We start from the raw sequence: 20,213 nt of genomic DNA, 5'->3' as shown, positions 1-20,213 counted from the left end.
GATGGGATGTGTAGTCTTCAGAAACAGGACAACTCACCTTTTCCTCAGAGGACTTAAAAATCTGTCTGGAGTTAAAGAGACTTGAACTGGAGCCAAACGACAGGAGAAGCAGATGGAATTAGAATCAGAAGAGAGACTGTGGCATTTGGGGGTCGAAGAGAGAGACTGTGGTGTTTGGAGGCCAAAGAGAGACTGCAGCATTCAGAGAGTGAGGTCACGGCCTTTTAACTAAATGCAAAAAAGTGTATTATCATCCCTTTTGGTAAGAGAGATGTTCCTGCTAACTACCACATCAATAGAAACCTTAAGCACTCACTCAGTGGTGCGAGACCTGGGCACTCAGGTTGACAGCAACCTTACTTTTGATCACCATGTCTCCACAGTGGTAAGAAGGACATTCTGTATTGCTCATCTCATAAGTAAGGTCATTGCCTCCAGAAAAAAGAAGTTCTAACCTCCCTGTACTCTTCCCTCATCGGGCCAATAATTGAGTACAATTCCCCTTTTGGTATGCACCTTTCCATTAGGAGACATGCCTTGATGCGTCTGTGTGATTATGCAGAGTCCTTCAAGTCTTACTTTGTCAATGCACCCTTTGATGGAAGTTCTTTGTTTGGCCCTAAGGTAAAGGACCTGCTCTCCAGGTGTGAGTAAGATGGTAAAACCCTGTCTGTAGTGGGTGTACGTTTTTAGACTCCTCAAAGAACCTTCTCTAGGAATCAATGAGGTGGTTGAAAAATGAGGTTCAGTAAGCCGCAGGGTCATTTCCAAGATCCAAGTGGAGATAGATCCCCCAGGGGCAGAGGAGAGAACTCTAACAGAGGACATTGCAGAACCAGGTGTCTAGAGATTCCTTCTCTGACAGACTGTATCAGTGCTCCTGAAAGGAAGCCTGATTGTCCACCTCTGGAGGCAGTCGGGGTTCATCTATCCTTACTCCAAAGATCCTGGCTAGACACTACAAAAGATACATGGGTGCAGAAGATTATTTCTAGAGGTTGTATAATTTCCTTTTCCCTACTTTCTCCTTCAACATTAAACAAAATTCCCAGTGTTCTACCCAGTCAGAGGAAAGCAACATCTCTAGAAATTAAAAAGCTGCTAGAAAAAGAGTAATCCAAGAGGTACCCCTCAGACCAGATAGAGTCCAGAACTTACTCAAGATTCTTTTAGTGCCAAAGAAAACGGGACTGGAGACCAATTCTAGATCTCAGCAATCTGAACAACTCATTTCAGTATACAAAGTTCTGGATGGTCTTGGTTCAGTCCATTTTGCCTTTACAACTGGATGTGCTCAGTAGATCTTCAGGATGTGTACTATCACATAAAAATGAACAGATGACCCAGGAGATACCTACACTTCCAGCTGGGAGCCAGTCATTACCAGTTCAGAGCACTGATGTTCACCAAATGCATGGCAGTAGTAGCAGCTCACTTGAGACTGCAGGGATTCTGGGTGTTTCCATTCTTGGACGACTGGCTCATAACTACTCCATCCAGGCATCTTCTGATAAAATCACAAGACTGTGTACTCTGCACTTGCTCTCATCTGAGAATTACCATCAAACACAACAAATCTCAACTCAAACCATCTCAGACATTACAGTTCATAGGGGCCCTGTTCAACTCAGTATTGGTGACAGACTCTCTTCCCTTGTCAAGGATACAAGCTATTCGATTTCAAGTAAAAAAGATAATTCAGAATTCTTCTCTATCAGTTCGATTGATTCTACAAGCCTTGGAGTCAACGTCTGCTGCAATAGTTCTAGTTCCGCTACCAAGATACCATATGAGAATTCTTCAGTGGACCTCATGTTGATGTAGAATGGACCACTGAGTTGCTATGTCCACCCAGATCAGAATAACTCAAGAATGCAAAAAGTACCTTTTGTGGTGGATTCACTCAGATTAGATTTTACAAGGCCATCCCTTCATTCTTCCTCAGCCCCGGGCCTTAGTGACTGCAGATGCTTTCCAAATTGGGTGGGGGGCACTTCTTGGGAAAGATAGTCCAAGGTACTTGGCCCCCAAAGAGGCCAACATGCATATCAATGTCCTAGAAATGAGACTAGTAGTTGCAGGCCTTTCAAGACTCTCTTTCGGGACTATTGCAATTCAAACAGACAATATGTCAGTCGTATGGTACATCAACAAACAGGGTGGGTCCAGATGTTACCCCTTGTGTCGAGAAGCTCTGAATGTGTGGCCTTGGGTGATCTCATCCAGTCAATTTCTAACAGCAATACACATTCCAGGGAAATCCAACGTGACAGCAGACAAGTTGAGCAGGTCCGTTTTGTTACCTCATGAGTGGTCTCTCAACATGAGAGTTGCAGAAAAGATATTCCGCCAGTGGGGCCAACCCTGCTATGACCTCTTTGCATCTCCCCTCAACAACAATTGCAGCAGGTTCTTTGCCCTTAACCCCCCCCCCCACTGGGTAAATCACCAAGAGACCTTCTCCTCCACAGTTAACCCCCTGGTCTTCTCTAGTCATATCACCCAACCCCCTTGATCCCCAAATGTCTCCAGAAAGCATCTTAATTGAAGAGCAAAGTCATCCTCATTGCCCCTTATTGACCTTGTCAGATTTGGTTCTCCTTTCTTTTGCCTCATTTAGGTAACTTTTCATGGATTCTGGATCCAATTCCAGACCTCCTGTCTCACCAGACAGACATGATTCAGCCGGACATTTCAGACCTAAAGCTGACTGCATGGTTTCTCCACTTCCATTGATAGGCAGACAACCTAGGTTCTCCTCTCCTGTCCATCATATACTTTTATTTTCCTATAAAGCTTCTACTAGGAAAATTTACAGAAGTAATTGGAAAAGATTTGTTTCTGGGCGCAGCAAAAGACATTGACTTTTTTTCAGCACCAGTACATAGAGTTCTTGAGTTTCTAGCTACAGTCTTTAATGAAGGGGCTGGTTCTTTGACTGTTAAAAGTACAACAAGCTGCCATTTCTAATTTTCATATAGGAATTAACAGTTTCACCTTAACTTCCTCAAAACTTTGTGAGGCCTTTATAAGGGGTACCCTTATTCTGAGATCACATTTTAAAAATCCAGCTCCACCAAAGGGTTTAAATTTAGTATTACAAGCTTTGATTCAGTCTCCTTTTGAACCATCAGCAAGACGTGAACAAAAGTTTTTAACTTAGAAGACTGTCTTTTTGGTAGCTATAACCTCTGCTTAAAGACTTTCTGAACTATGAACTAACCACTCCTTTCTTCCTGAGGTGGTGTCAGAATCCAACATCAATCAATCCATTAATTTTCCAGTTTTCTTTCCAAATTTCACAAACAAAGGAGAATACATGTTTTGTTGGTTATTCACAGTACAGTTACATTTCTATTTGCAGAGAACAGAATTTCAGAAAAACATATCAATTGTTTCTTTTGCAGAGTTGAAAATTGGCCAAGCCAGTTGCAAAAGTAACTTTACCCAAATGGTTGACAAAGTGCATATCCTTTGTCTATAACAAACTGGGTTTGTCTTTGCCAAATCCTTTGAGAGCCCATTCAACCAGGTTCATGGCGACATTATCAGTATTTTTATCCAGGTTTTCAATGGCGATATCTATGCAGCTGCAACTTGGGTTAGTCCTCATACCTTTATTACTCATTACTAGTTGGATCTGGTCTTGAGAGGAAGAACAGCCTTCGGCTCAACAGTGCTTAGGAAAATCCTTCCTTGGAGTCCTCCCGGGGATTCATGTAGCTGGGGACTCTGTCCCAATTGTTGATGAATGAATGAAAATTTACAACATCAGATAAAAGAAGTTATGTACTCACTATAATGTTCCATCTATGTTGTCCATTTTCATTCTTGCTTAACTCCTCTCCCTCCAACCTTTACCATTTAGTTTATGACTTCTGGAAGAACGAAGAAGGTAATAAGGGAACCAATGTTCCTTCCTTTGTGCTCCAGTTATTACTGTCCCATGCTAGTGTTCTAATATTCCTATGACGCTATAAGGCCAGCAAACCAGATCTGAGGTATGGTAGGGGACTAGAGCATTATGAGTAAGGGAGGAGCTCGAGAGTTTCTAGTAGCCACGAGCTGTAAAAAGCGGCTGTGTCAGATCCGAACCCAGTTGTTGAAGAAGATTGAAAATGGACAACACAGGTGGAGCATTATAGTGAGTGCATAACTTCTTTTTTTGTAAGAGCAGAGACAGAACCAATACTCAGTCAACATTCTTATAGGTTCATAGGTGTGTACTAGGCTAATGGCCCTGGGGCCTTTACAGGCCTAGCCTATAGGATTACCCTGGCATTGTGCCACCCAACCTTAGTTCCCAGTGCCTCTGTCGAGTAGACCCACTGGAGTTATCCCTGGGGTGAATTTTCTGTTTCCATCCACTCATCAAGCTTTCCTCTTGAAGAGGGTCAGTGAGGTGCTCTGCTTGACATGTATGGGAAGTCTGTTCCATAGCATGGGCAGTCTCTGGTTCTGTTAATTGTGGTAATGAGGTTGAGGTCTCTGGAGTGTGTTGTGTGGAGAGATTGGGATTTCTTTAGATGTAGCATTTCTAACAGAGCTGGGTCAGACATGGCTTTGTAAATCAAGCAGAGATCGCCTCTAAGTAGGCAATATGAGACAGAAAATAGTTTGAGTTTTTTGAGTCTGTCCATATAGGACAAGTGTTTAAGGCTTAGGATCCTCTTTGTGAGGTACTTTTGCGGCCTCTCCAGTTCTTGCAGGTGTCTAGTGAGGTACATGCCAAATGGGGCATTGTACTCGATGATTGGCCTAATGAGGGAAGAGTAGAGGGAGACAATGACCACTTTCTTCCTGGATGCAAAACCCTTAGTAATGAGATGTGCCATATAGAAGGACTTCCTGACCACAGTGGCAATGTAGTGATCAAAAGAGAGGTTGCTGTCAACCTCTGTTCCCAGATCTCTTATAACACCTTCTGTGTTCAGTGGACTACTGTCAGTGTAGTAATTCATGGGAACCGGGTTTTTCCCAAAGGGGATGACAACACATTTTTTGGTATTGAACTTAAGGCCATGGCTCTCACTGGTCTAAGTGAGGCCATTCTCTAGGAAGTCAACATCACTTGGGGAGTTAATAATAGCTCCCAACTTGCAATTGTCTGTGAACTTTGTCAGCCAGAGTCCCTTCGTGTTGGCCTGGACTTCAGAGAAGTAGATACCAAACAGGAGGGGACCCAGGACCGAACCCTGTGGGTCTCCACTCATGACTAGTTAGCAATCTGACTTAGAGTCAGCTACTTTCACACTGTGGGTTCTACCTGTGAGCCAGTTTGCAACCCACCTAGTGATATAGGGATCGATGCCGAACTTAATGAGTTTTTCTATGATTCATGAGTGAGGAATGGTATCAAAGGCCTTGGCCAGATCAAGGTAGGCTGTATGAACCACCTTGCCTTCATCCACAACTCTGGTGACTGACTCAAAGAAGTTGACCAAGTTGAGCAGGCATGATCTACCCTTCACAAAACCAAACTGTGTGGGATACAGAGTTTGGAGATTCCCTATATCCTTGTTTATTAGGTCCATGATGATGCATTCAATAGCTTTGCATATCAGACTTGTCAGGCTAATGGAGCAATAGTTCCCAGGGTCTGTAGTCGCTCCTCCTTTGTGGAGAGGGATGACGGTAGCAGTGCGCTATTCGGTAGGGACAAAGCTTGAGGTGCCAGTTCACTCTGTAGTTCATGTAGAACACAACCAGGGATATTGTCAGGTCCCATAGAAGCTGTATTCTTGGCCTTGGACAGTTCTGTTTTTACCTGTGCAGAACTAATACTGGGTGCCTAGCAATCTACTGGTGTTGTGATTGGTCCTTTGGGGGGGGGGTAAAGTTGGCACTGAATCTGTCGGCTAGTATACTGGTAATATCTGTTGGCTCGGTATAGGAGGTACCATTGTGCAGTAGCTCAGAGCAAATCTGGGTATTGCCGTGGAGATTCTTTACATAACTATAGAAGGCCTTGTGGTTTTCTTTACTATCTGCTGCAATTCTGTTTTCATAGCTAGATTTACAGGATTTGATGAGGTATCTCAACTTTTTGTTGAGGCTGATAAGGGAGTTTTTCCAGTCTTGGGACTTCACCTTATTTCACATCAGTTTCCTCCTTTTGTTGTAGTTTGGTCATGGCAGGGAACCACCAGATTGGCTTCCTTTTTTTGGAGGAGAGCGTCTTGGTTCTGTTGGGTTTGGTGAGATCCATGCATTTGTGTACATGTTCGTACAGTGCATTGGTGTATGATTCTGCGGTCATGCAACTATTCTCCATTTGCATGGGTGCCATGAAGTTAGCCACCTCTGTTATTAGGAGCCCAAAGTTAGCTTTGGAGAAGTTTTTCATGGTGGTTACCTTTGCGGTGGAGGTGGGGTGGGTGGGAGGGATGTGGATTTCCAAGGTGATTAGTTTGTGGTCGAATCTAACCAGGATGGAGCTGACTATTGGTGTAGAGCAATGGTCGCCCATGTTAGTAATGACCAGGTCAAGGATGTAGCCATCTCTAGTCTGGGTAAGAACAAGCTGGTCCAGGGCATTGGAATTAATGAACTCCAGGATACATTGGGTAAGTGTTTTGGTACATGAGTAGTCTACCCTTATTAAGGATAACAATGTAGTTCTGATAATACTTACCTAACTATTGTATTAATATTATTATCAAAACTTATTTATCAGTAATCATTCCCATGTCTTTGAACTTGGAACAGTCTGATATAGGTAGTTCTTATTAGATGTACTCACATATGTTATATTGCTTTTTTTTTTTTTTTTTTTTTTTTTTTTTGCTATTATATGCATGGAGTTTTTATCCTCCCACTTAAAGAAATCATCCCAGTATTGCTGTAGCCTAAAATGATCCAACATTGAACTGCTCAGGGCAGCTGCTTTGGCATCACCTGCAAACTTTTTTATCCACACAGCTATCACAGCAAGGGTATATAACATAAAATATATCAAACAAACCTCAAAAACGGTCCCTGTAGATGCCCCTTAATGTAGTAAAAGGGCGTGATAACTTTGTTCTTAACATCAGGTGATCTGTTACTCAGGCAAATTTCTAGCCACTTGATTATGTATTATTCCCCTTAGTTCCATAGAATTAAGGATAGACCAATGTGGTATAGAGTCAAAAGCCTTAGCCAGCTCTAAAAACACTACATCCGCAGCTAGATATAATTCCAGAGTCTCCACCTCAGGTGTATAAAAGCTTGCCAGATTAGTGGCATCCAGGTTCATATTAGGTTGTTGATATGGTGGACTGTTTATTGTCTAATCAATTATTCCACCAGTTTGCAAAACATGAATTAAAACCAGATCCAACCTGGTTGGGACCTTATTTCTTAAGGGCAAGAGGAACAAGACATGTGGTGTACTGACCATCATTACCAATGTGTGCTACCCCTACACAACTCCCATCCTCGTCCCTTCATATTACCTTATAAAAATGTTTTCCATAATACTAGCACTAAGCAAGACACTCAAATTTCACATATACCAACAGACTTGCACAACACTAGCAATGTTCTTCATACTGATTACTGCTGCAGTGCACTTAGCTATACGGGTTATATCTTGCCAAGGATATGACAACTGGCCAGCTTCCAAACCTTCAGACCACCTTCCACTCACCCAAACTGTTACGCTGCTCAAGCTGAGCTTACTAAAAGGCAAGTTTGGGCTCAAAGTCCTTCAGAGCTTTATTGCTGCCAAAAAGTAAGCTCTTCTAAGGATTTTGAGGATTGGCGGTTGACTTGTGCTTTCCTTAGTTGGGCGGTTAAGTTCCCTTTGGGAAAACAAACTTCCCATTTTCTTATTTTTTACTGATGTTTTATTACGTTCCTTTTCAGGTAAGTTATGTCAAAGTTAGGAGTATTATGTTTTAATGGATTGTCTCGAGACTGTAATGTACTTTTAAATGGTTTGGTCATTGTTTCTGTAAGTTTAAAAGTAGTGTTATCTAACTGATAAAATATTTTCTATGGAGAAATTGTGTTTATTTTAACATTTGGGGCTACCATAGTGTTTGAAATTTCTTTGTTTTTTTTTTTTTCTGTAAAAAAAGTAACTTTTGTGGCTTGTATTTTTACTGGCATTGTTGCTTTTCTCCCCACGGGATAGAGGTAGCATTTTCAGCTTGACCTTGGATCAGATTATCAGTGCCAAATCGGTCCCTCTTCCAGCCACAAAAATAAATTAATCAAACAGCCTTTGCAGCCACAGCAGGCTAGAAAATTGCCTCAGCTGAAGGTGGGTGACTGCTGTGGCCATTTGCTGTACCTCAGACCACTCATCTTTTAACCTAGATCCTCTGGCGTAACACCTACAGATACTATGGAACAGGGCTAGCCACATCTTCTGCAGCTGTTGGGGTTCCCTTAGTGGACAAGGGAGAACAACTCTTGTCAGTCCTGGGAGAGGGAACAGGGAAGGTTTCCCTGTTGTGACAGAATGCTGTGCCCCTCCCTTGGGAAGCAACAACTGCCATTAGTAACTTGGCTCCATTTTTCCTGTCAAAAAGAAACTGAAAACCAAGCATGTATCTACTCCTCCTCAATTTTTTTTGGATAGGAGTAGTTTAATGGGACTGGCTCAGGGTTTGATTCAGGCTATTGATCCTTTTTGTAGCATAGTTTCTGGTAAAAGAAATAGGGATGCCTCCTTTTCTGAATAGATTCAAGATTCTGAATCTGAACAGGAAGATGCAGAGATGGATTCAGGGTTTTGTCCTCAAATTTCTGATAAACATTATCTTTCACTGAGATTATTGCTAGAATGTCCCACTGTTTTCAGTGGAAGAACACTGAGATTTCTTGGTGTAAAAAGTTCCTCAGTCTTTTAAATTTTTATACACTATTCCCAAACCAGACCCAGCAGCTATAGCCTTAGTTGACTCTTGCTACTAAGCAGTTAGTTAATTCCAGTCCTACTCTTTCTAATAAGGATGGGAAAAAGTGTATACTTCTGCAACTTTGAATTTCAAAATTTTAAATTGTCAGGCTCATATGTGAAAGTTTATTCTGACATATTGTTAAAGTATGAGAAATGTTTTGTGTATAGTTTCTTCTTGTGAAGAGAAATCTGCTTTAAATAACTTAGTTTCAACTATTTGCACAGGTGACTGCTCATTGTTTGCAATGTGTGTGTATGACTCTTTTCATACTTCTTCCAGGGCTATGGCCACTGGTATGTTTTTGGGAGGTTTGCATGGATGCATTCTCAAAACCTTCTTGATGATATTAAACTAAGATTTTAAATTCTCCCTTGGCTAGAGATTGTTTGGCCCCTCTGCTGAGGTGATTAAAAACTGTGATGAAAGGGGCAAGCTAATCCAGGGAATTGCAAAGATTTTTCAGCCCTTCTTTTCCAAATTGTCCAAGAGGATTTTCTTTCTCCTCATCCAGTTTTAGAAAAAAAAAACAGAATAAACAGTCTCAACAGAATTCAGATAAACAGACGTTTAAGTAGTAGTAGTGGCAAGGAGGTTCCAAAAAGATGTATCGTATCTCCCAAACAAGGACAATCCAACAAATATGAATGGCTGTTCAAGAGACCTTGTGACCCCATCCCACCCTGGCCCTTTTTCTCTTCCAGAAAGCCTGAGTCTGGGTTTTTATGTTTGGCAACAGCTTGATTCAGACAAATGGTTTCTGAAAATAATTTATCAGGGTTACAGATGGCAGTGAGAGTCAATTCCTCCTTTCCAGGGGGTCATTCCTCATCCTGCATATCAGTCCATGTTGTTTCTACCTGTTCTTTATCACATGCTGTCCCAAGGAATGAATGAACCAGTTCCTCCTTCCCAGGTGGGGAAGGGATTTTATCCAAAGATGTTCCTAGTCCCAAAGAAAATGCTCGGAGACCAGTTCTGGATCTTTCTTTCCTAAACCTGTTTGTGATAGTGCCCAAGTTCAGAATTGTCACTTCACAACCTGTTGCCTCTTCTTCCTCTTTCAAGTTTCCTGGTAACACTAGACTTAAAAGATTGTATCAATACATTTCTATTCATCCAGACTTCAGGTGTTTCTTAAGGTTTTGTGTGTGTGGATCACATTACCAGTTCTGTGCCTTACTGTTTGGACTATCCATTGCACTACAGTGTTTACAAAGTGTCTAGCTCCAGGTATAGCCCATTGCAGACTACACGGTAACCAAATTTTTCCGTATTTAGATGACTTGCTTATCTTTGCAGAGTCTTCTTCAAACTGTCAGAAATCTCTCTGCTGGGTGAGAGATCTGTTGCACAAGCTGGGATTCCAAGAGACCATTCAAAAACTTTCTTGACTCACTCACACAGGATTGTGTTCTTGGGATGTCAGCTAGGCTACTCATTTCAAACAACTTTTCTTCCGCAGGAAACGTAGATCTTTATTTGTATCTATGTCTAAGGTTTTCCAGTCAGACTTTGTCATTGTGAGAGCATACCTCAGGATTTTGGGTCTCATGGCATCTATGATTCTCCTGATACCCTTAGCAAGATTCCACATGCGAAAGATACAATGGTATCTGAAATCTCTTTATCCCATCATCATCATTTATCTTTTCCGATTCCAATACTGGGGTTTGTCAGAAGAGAAATCACTTGCTAGAGACAGCAGATATCCTTAAATCAAGGTCTCTCCTTCTCCTTCCCTACTCCAAATCAATCAGTCGCCACAGACGCATGGGTGTGAGACCAAAAACAGATACAGGCACATAAATATCAAGGAGATGATTGCCCTGATCCCTTGCCCTTTGCAGACTAGCCATGTTAGCTTCACACGATCTCTCTCTCTACAGGCATCATACATTCCATCAGAGCAACATTATGTGGCAGACAAACTGAGCAGGACAAGGGCAGACCCGCATGAATGGAAACTAGATCCAGGGGTCTTCTAAGATTTGATCCAAATGTGCCTCCTCTTTGAACAGTCAGCTGGCAAAATTCTATTCCAGAACGCCTTTTCTTTTCTTTTGACAGGAATGTTCCTGCATGCCTTTCCACCCTTTCCACAAATATCCATAGTACTTCTTGAAGATTCAGAAGGAATCCTCCAAGATCATTGTGGTGACTCCCTTCTGGTCCAGGCAGCCGTGGTTCTCCCTTTTTCTGGAAATAGCCAGGGGCAATTACTACAAACTTCCTCACAGAATGGAGCTTCTTCAATTCCGGAACAGTAAACCAACAAATGTAAATGGTCTTCCAGTAAAAAATGGGTAAAACAAATGAAGCCACGAAATATGGAAAAACTGTTTTTAATCAAATAAATAAAATACAAGCAAAAATTAACACTTTCATCCCTGCTTATTCAGGAACTTTATCAGACAAATACAGACACTCATTATACCCATTAAAAAAAAAAAGATCAAAAGCTACACACACCCAGGCTCAACCAATCAAATTTCAGAATCCATTCTCATTCAAGTAAAAAGCTAATCAAGTTAAAGGCATCACCTCAAATGACCACACTTATAAACAACATAAATTTATTATATATAAAATGTGTATAAATGTATAATATATAAATCTATATATAAATAAAAAATATATATGTATACTTACAGAATTAAAAATATATTTTATATATATATATATATGTATATATATATATATATATATATATATATATATATATATTTGTGTGTGTGTATAAAAATAAATACACCATCACTGTAGTGCCTTCAGTTTCTGTAAACAAGAGACTGAAATAACCTAATTGAAACCAGGCTATTGTGTTACATTCAGACGTACCTGCCATAAAAGTTCTTGTCTTTCTAATAAAAGTGTCCATGCCCCACCCCTTTCATTCAGTTCAACAACATCAAGTATGATGAACTTAAAAGAACGGTCGGGCTTTTCTAAACAATACTTTGCCAAGGCATTAGTTTATTTTTTTCAACCTAATATCCCTAAGATGTTCATATAACCTATTCCTAAATTTCCTCTCGGTCTTACCTATATATAAACATGGCAATTCAAGCACAGTGCACAGTACTGATGAAGTTCCTGAATAAGCAGGGACAAAAGCGCTTATTTTTGCATGTATTTTAGTTATTTGATCAAAAGCAGTTTTTCCATATTTTGTGGATTCATTTGGTTTACCCTTTTTTTTTACTAGAAGACAGTTGACATCATTTGTCTTCAGTCGACTGCCTGGATGACAGGGTCTTAATTCCTTTTAGGCACCTGTTTTCTGAGGACATGCAGCAGGTACTAATGAAGGCAAGAAATCATGCTTCTAGAAAAGTCACGTAATGGAAAAGGTTTTCTAGATGGTGCCAACAACATAACCAGCACCAGTTCAGGACTAGATGTTCTCTGGTTTTACAATATTTGTATGAGTTACTATTGTACTGGCTTTCTTATTCCTCTGTCAGGGTTCATTTATCGGTCATTTCATTATGTCTTCCCATGGATCCTCATCATTCAAGGCAGTCACATGTGATCATGTAACTGCCTTATGCTTTTACACACAGCCTGCCAGAAAAAAAAATAGCATTATATACACTGATGTCTTACTGAGAAGAAATTGAAAGACCGATGACCACAAGAATGCATTTCAGTTTGTTACTGTCAGGCACATACATTTGACCTTGACAAGCATTTAAGTGATTAGTCAACAGGAATCACCTTATGCAGCATAACTCATCACTGCACCACAAACAATAGCCACCTTCTGTGTGTACCTCTGATGCTTGTGAGGATAAAGAAAGAAATAGTAACCATGGTAATGTATTTCAGTTTTTTTTCAATCTCTAGTACGTATACACTGCTCCCACAACAAGACGTATCAATGATTCTTTTAGAATGGATTATATGTTTACCATCTGCTTTCACACATCCTGTCCCTACTAAAAATTGAATCTACCTTCAGTGCATGTTTTTTGATTGTGATGAAAGTGAAAGATGCAGTGGCCTTATTAATGATTTTTAACTTATTGCAACTCAATAATGAGTTTCAAATGCTTAGCTTGGCAGTCACGCACAAAAGTTTAAAACTATGATTGATATCCCTATACACTACAGCAGTCTTAGTCTTCAGCTGGAGTTCCACAGGCTCTATTTACTTATTGTTGGACCATGACTTAGTCACTTACAAGATGATGCTTTTCCATGTGCATCAGTGCTCTGACTTGGTAACAGACATTATTTTTTGTTTTGCTTCTAGACACACACACACACACACACACACACACACACACACACACACACACATACTCTGTCCCAAAGAGCCAGTATCAGTGATAATTCATCTTATAATTGCCTTATACTTTCACACAGGCTACTTCCCTACCCACAAAAGAGAGCCACCTTGTGTGTACCCTTCTGATGTTAGATTATAATGAAAATGAAAGAAAAATGGCCATAGCAATGTATTCCCGTTTCTAGCTCATACACATATATAACTGTCCCCACTCTCCATGCCACAACAGTGATCACTAACTTCCCATATATAGATGATTTCCTGACATGTATAATTGTTAAAAGTGGAAGAAATAAATGACTGTAATAGTATATTTAAACTTGCAGCTTCGGGCATACTGTCCTGATAACTTTAATAAATAAATCAATATGGTCACTACTGCCCACAGATATATCTTAATTCCCAGTAATATAGTTAAAAAATACCTGGAATAAAAAAAAATATAACCAAAAAGATCAGCACATCTGCTTCCTTCTGTATTCACTAGTTTACTGATGAGAGGGTGCCAAGAAAAGACCTGTGGTCAGTTGCTTTTTGCAGTCAATCTCAGAAGTTAAGATAACATAGTAATACATCATGGATTGACAATACATGTTTTCTTAGTGTGTTACAGAGGTGAAGTTGAGAAATCAAGCTAAACAACAACATGACTTCTCACATGCAGGTTACATTTCCCATTCCTTTTAATTGAAAGATGCAGAGTAATTTTTTGGCCAGTACATTTATGTAGCAAAGTAAATTCCATGCTGGAGTCTGGAACAAGAAAATACTTTTTTTTTTAATTGCACATTTGCATTGGGCAAGAAGAATGATGAAAATAATTATAAGAGAACATTATTAATTGTTTTCAGCCAAAGAGATAGTCTGATTTAAGCAATGTTCTTCCCAGAGATAGATGCAAACATGTGATATGATGTTGTCATTTTCATTTATTCCTCAACTGAAGAGTCTTGGATTTGACCTCGAATCTGGCTTGGCGCATTTACCATATTCACGGTTCCAACTCTCGAGATCCTTCCTTTACCCATAATGCCCTGCTGCAATGGCATACCTCAGATCATTTGCCGCCATATTGTTCAGATGCAGATTTCTGCCCTTGGGTAGCAGCTCACCTGAGACTGCTAGGATTCCAGGTATTTTGGTATTTAGACAAGTGGCTTCTGACTGCTCCAAACAGGCATCTATTAATAGGTTCATAGGTAGGTACTAGGCTATCTGCCCGAAGGCATTTATAAACCTAGCCAGAATGTGTTGGCTTTCGCCGCCCCCTTAGATTAATTCCCTGTGCCTCTGTCCAGCAGAGCCACTGAAGTGATCCCCAAGGTAAACTTTCTGTTTCCCATCCACTCGTCAAGGTTTCTTTTGAAGAGTGTTAGCGAGGAGCTCTGCCTAATGTAGATTGGAATCTTGTTCCAAAGCATGGGAAGTCTCTGGGACAGGAATCTATCCCTCCAGCATGTCCTATTTATTGTTGTGGTGAGGTTTAGATCCCTAGAGCATGTGGCTCAAGGGGGATAAGGTTTTCTTTAGGTGGATCATGTCCATCAATTCTGGGTTGGACAGGGCCTTGTATGTCAGGCAGAGATCACCTCTGAGTAGGTGGTATGCAACCGAGTACAGCTGGAGTTTCTTCAGTTGAGCTGCATAGGGCATCTATTTGAGGCCAGTGATCCTCTTGGTGAGGTCCTTCTGTGGTCTTTCCAGCTGTTGCAGGTGTCTTGTAATGTACATTCCAAATGGGGCTTTGTACTCTATGATGAGTCTGATGAGTGATGAATAGTGGGACACAATGACTTCTTATGATCTGGATGCGAACCCTTTTGTGATTAGGTGGGCCATGTAGAAGGATTTTCTAACCACTTTGGCAATGTGATTATTAAAGGTGAGATTACTATCTACTTGGGTCCCTAGATCCCTTATTACGTCTTTTGTATTTAGGGGACCACCACCTGTGTGGTAGTTTGTGGGTACTTTGTTTTTTCCAAAGGGGATGACTATGCACTTTTTGGCATTTAGCTTGAGGCCATGATTTTGATACCAGGTATCCATCTCAGTGAGACCCTTTTGGAGGATATCTGTGTCAGCCGGAGAGGCAATTATAGCCCCTGGTTTGCAGTCGTCTGCGAACTTGGCCAGCCATAGTCCTCCTGTCCTTGCCTGTACCTCTGAGAAGTATATGCCAAACAGGAGAGGTCCTAGGACTGAGCCCTGGGGAATGCCACTTGTAACCGGTTTAAAGTTGGACCTAGCTCCCGCAACTCTCACCATGTGGGTTCTGTCCGTGAGCCAGCTGGCAACCCATTTTGTGACATGGGGTTTATGTTCAGGCTGGTGAGCTTGTCTATAATACCACAATGGGGAATGGTGTCGAAGGCCTTTGCAAGGTCTAGGTAGGCTGTGTGTACCACCTTTCCCTCATCTGTAGCCTTAGTAACTGTCTCAAAGAGGTCCACCAGGTTTAGGAGGCATGATCTGCCCTTAACAGAGTCAAACTGGGTAGGGTCCAGTGTTTGGAGGTTCCCAATGTCTCTGTTAATGAGTTCCATGATGATGCACTCCATAGCTTTGCAGACCAAGCTAGTCAAGCTTATAGGGTGATAGTTCATGGGGTCTGTTGTGGCTCCACCGTTGTGGAGCAGAATAACCGTTGCTGTGCGCCACCCTATAGGTACATAGCCTGTGGAGAGGCTGAGTTTGAACAATGTGTTTAGGTGACGGGTTAGTTCAACTTTGAGCTTGTGTAGGACACAGCCTGGGACACCGTCCGGTCCCATTGATGCTGTGTTTTTGGCTTTGGAAAGGGCTGTTTTAACCTGAGTGTCTGTGATTTCAGGGACTCTACATTCTTCTGGTATGGTTATGGGCCCTTTTGGGGATGAGAGGAGGGTGAAGTTTGCACTGTACCTGTCTGCCAGGATGTTGGTGATATCAGTGAGTTCAGTGTATTTTGTGCCATTCTCTACTAACTCCGAGCAGATCTGAGCATTGCCACTTAGATTCTTGACATAGCTAAAGAATGCCTTGTGGTTATCTTTGGAGTCCTTGGCAATTTTTCTTTCGAAGCTCGCCTTGGATGATTTTATGAGGGATCGTAGTTTCTTGCTGATACTGACCAGGGATGTCTTCCCTTCTTGGGATTTTACTCTTTTCTGTACTAGTTTCCTCCTTCTATTGTATAGCTTGTTTATGGCAGGAGTCCACCAGACTGGTTTCCTTTTCTTGGAGGAGTGAGTCTTGGTTTTGCTTAGGATAGCACAATCCATGCATTCTTGTAGGTGCCCGTAGAATGCATTACTAAAGGATTTTGCAGCTTGGACAGTGTTATCCTTTAGCAAGGGGGCTTTGAAGCTTTCCACCTCGGTCTTAAGTAACATGAAGTTTGCTTTTGAAAGGTTTTTCACGTCAGTTTCCTTATCCAGGGGTGGGGGCAGAATGTGGATATCCAAAGTGATTTGTTCATGGTCAGATCTAACCAGTGAGGGGTTGACCTCCGGTGTGGAACACCAGTCGCCCATGTTGGTGATGACCAGGTCCAGTATGTTGTCACCTCTGGTGGGAATGTTGAACCAGGGCGTTTGAGTTTATAAATTCTAGGAAATGTTGGGCAAGGGAGTTAGTGCTTGAGTAGTTCTCCCAGTTAATGTTTGGGTAATTGAAATCACCCAATATTAGGGTAGGGTGTTTGGTAGGACCTTTATGTTTCCAGAAACACAGAATGGGAGTCCTGGGGCATGGTGGGTGATCTGTAGCAAGCTACAATTTGAATTGCAGTTTTGCCCGTTGTTAGTTGCATGTGGATGATCTCTGAAGCATCGTGCTGTGCTGTTAACCTGGAGGTATGGGTATCCTTGATGAATATAGATATGCCCCCACCTTTTGTATTTTGGTTCGGGTTTTGTGGCCGAAATGTATAGTATGAGTTGTAGCCTGGTAGTGCAGGGGTGCTCATTGGAACCTTAAACCAGGTTTCTGTTACTGCACATATATATCGATTTTCTCCATACTGAGGAGTGCCTCGAGTGCATGCATTTTGAGGTTTAGACTTCTGGCATTGAGTAGCATTACCCTCAGTTTTTTGTTACTTGTGCTATTTACGGCGGTGGGTTTGTCTTTTGAGCCTTGCCTAAAAAAGTCACTATGGGGTGGCCAGTATTCGAAAGCCTAAGGGTGACAGGTGCAAGCCGCCTCTTGCGAAGCAGCGTGGCTTGTCAAGCATTTCATCCCAGGCAGACAGACACTGGACCCCCTTTGAATGACACCAGAAACTTAGCCAATTGTTGAAATCGAGAATTTTTTCTTTATACCGTGGTATTATTCTTGGTGAGGGCAGGATGCTACTCAGGGTCAGGGTCATACTGGCCTGGGCTATGTGATCAGAGAGCTCTTCCATGTCCCTTTTCATGCAGTCCAGGGAGGTACGACTCAGGTCATTCACACTAACATGGACAATGACAGAGTCATATTTGTACTTGTTCTGGAGTGACCTGAGTGCTTGTGTTATGTGGCGGATCCTGGCACCTGACTGGCAGCTAACAGTAACCTTCTCCTTATTCAGCCTAGTGAGTGGGACATCAGTGTGCCTCTGTTTCATAGTTTGTGTTGGGGGGTGGAGGTTGCATGGATGTTTGCTTTGGAGGTCTCTTTTGCTTTTGCAGATTTTTATTTAGAGCCTCCAAGTATGTTTTCATGTATTTATGTGTGTTTTTTGCCGGTGCTGGTTTAATGGATCTGTGTGAGACTGGTAGTGTGATGCAAGTATTTCCCTTCTCCTCTTGACTGTCTGATCCCGTCTTGGGTTGAGAGATCTTAGCCTCCAGTTTGGCTGTATAATTGCATCTCTCGCATGTATTAGTGTTTGGTGGTAGGAGGAGAGGGTTGTCTGTGTACATGAGGCAGTTGTAACATTGCCTCAAAATGCCCAGATTCACCAGTTGGACGAGAGTACACCTGAAACTGCCCTTTGGACATGCCTCGATAGGTACAGTGAACTGTTTTACTGGATGGTTGGTAAGGTCGAATAGAGAGCCTTGTCCTTCTGTACAGTACAGGAGGGTCTAGTGCTAGGATCTATAAATGCTTGCTATGAGTTTTGAGCAAGTGCCGGGCTGAGAAATGAATGGCTTGAGTGCTTAAGTTGAAAGTTTGGCTAGTTCCAAGGGAAAAATTGAAGAGGAGACTTTGTGGAGCCGGGAATAGTTATACCCTAGCTTACCGGTGCTGCCTGATGTGCAAAACTGGGCAAATGTGGTATTTATAGCAGGGAAATGAAAGAGATAGAAATTAGCCCAAAATGGCCAATAAACTACTAATTTCAGGGCTGGAACCACTCCTCCAGGGACATATAGGCTGCTCAAAGCTCCCCTCTCTCACAGGTGAACAGAGAAACTTCCTTCTATCCAAGTAAGGTATGGGCAAACACAGAGATTTGTAACACAGCCCTGAATTCAGCACTAACTTGAAAACTGGACTATACTAGCTTAGAAAGGTGGGAAACAAGTATATTTTTTGTTTTTCTTTCGGAAAATAAAGCAGATACAATAAAAAAACCCCACTTTAAATGCACAGAAAAGGATACTTATTGTTATATATCGCAGATCAGAGTTGTAGTCAATGCCCCTAGTAATAAAGTAGGAAGAAACAGAAATACAGTAAAAGCAGATGAATAAAGTGCAATTTATTTATTTATTTTATATATATTTATAAAACAATAGAAAATGAACAAACTGATTTAAACAAGTTACCCAATTAACCAAAAAAAAAAAAAAGCTGAAAACTGAGCCCTGTTCCAGCAGTCTTCAATTAGACAAGTTTGAACTGCACATTCCTACTACTAGAGTGCAGGGGAACCTTGTCCAAAAAAAGATACCCTGGATCAGTGCTCAAGTTATACAAACAAAGCTAGATTCAGCAGGCCCGAATGTGATCTATGCTACAGCAACAAGGTGCACCAGTTTCAGAAAGAAACATTTTCAAATAACCAGGCACTATAAGCCTGTGACCAGCAATTTCCAGTTCAGAAGGGCAGAATCCAGCCTCTCCTCCCACAAGAGTGCAGACCACAAACCCTCTTAATGTAGAATAACTGGCCTGAAGCCCAAGTGCTTAAGCCAGAACTAATACACTTTTAGAATAGCAAACACTGGGCCTTCAATCAGCAATTCCCAGCTTAGAAGGATGTAAGCTACTTGTCCTGCCACAACAGTGCAGACCACAAACCTTCTTAATGTAAAACAACCTGTATGAAGCCCAAGTGCTTAAACCAAAAGACTTAGAATAACAGTTACAATTTAATCAGGCTATCAAGCAGTAATAAATGCAGCAGAATAAATAAAATTGAGTACTTTTAAGAAAAGCAAAATAAAGTAGGAGGAAACACAAATACAGTAAAAGCAGATGAATAAAGTGCAATTTTTTAAGTGCAAGGAGAGAGGAAGGAAGAACCTAAGTGGGTTGGCCTTCTCAAATCTTCTCTCTGTATTAAGTAGAGTGAACACTAGACTCAGAATATGATCTCACTGTACTCGGTTAAGTGAGCAAATGAGATGGACCCAGGAGGAGTGTTCTAATACAGACTTACAGGAGGGGTGGGCAATTCCAGAGCCACTAACACCAACACAAGAACAGGGAGGGTGGTTGGGGAACTAACTGCAGAGGGACACACACTAGTCAATGAAACACACAATTAGGAAACAGAAAGAATGAAATATAGTACTTTTAAAACTGCAAGTTTGTACTTAAAAGAAGACTAAAATACACTACTGCAAGTTTCACTTAACTTCAGCTTCTAATGCAGATGATTGTAGCCAAGCAAATCTCTCAGAAGTTGAGCATAAAATGATTTCTCAAACTTTGTGGCTAGCACTTAAAGTACAGAGGAAGCCCTCTAGGCTATTAAATATCAGATAACAAAGAAGTGAGAAGACCACCACCCCCTCTCATAGCAGAAAGACACACACAGCACACTATTCAATGAAACACACAATTAGGAAACAGAAAAAAAAGTGAAATATGATACTTTTAAAACTGTAAGG

Source organism: Protopterus annectens, chromosome 2.part0 (genome assembly GCF_019279795.1).
Source record: "Protopterus annectens isolate FY-2018-M chromosome 2.part0, PAN1.0, whole genome shotgun sequence".
Classification (NCBI taxonomy): domain Eukaryota; kingdom Metazoa; phylum Chordata; order Ceratodontiformes; family Protopteridae; genus Protopterus; species Protopterus annectens.
The sequence above is the reverse complement of the archived record's forward strand: the minus strand, read 5'-3'. Positions refer to the sequence as shown.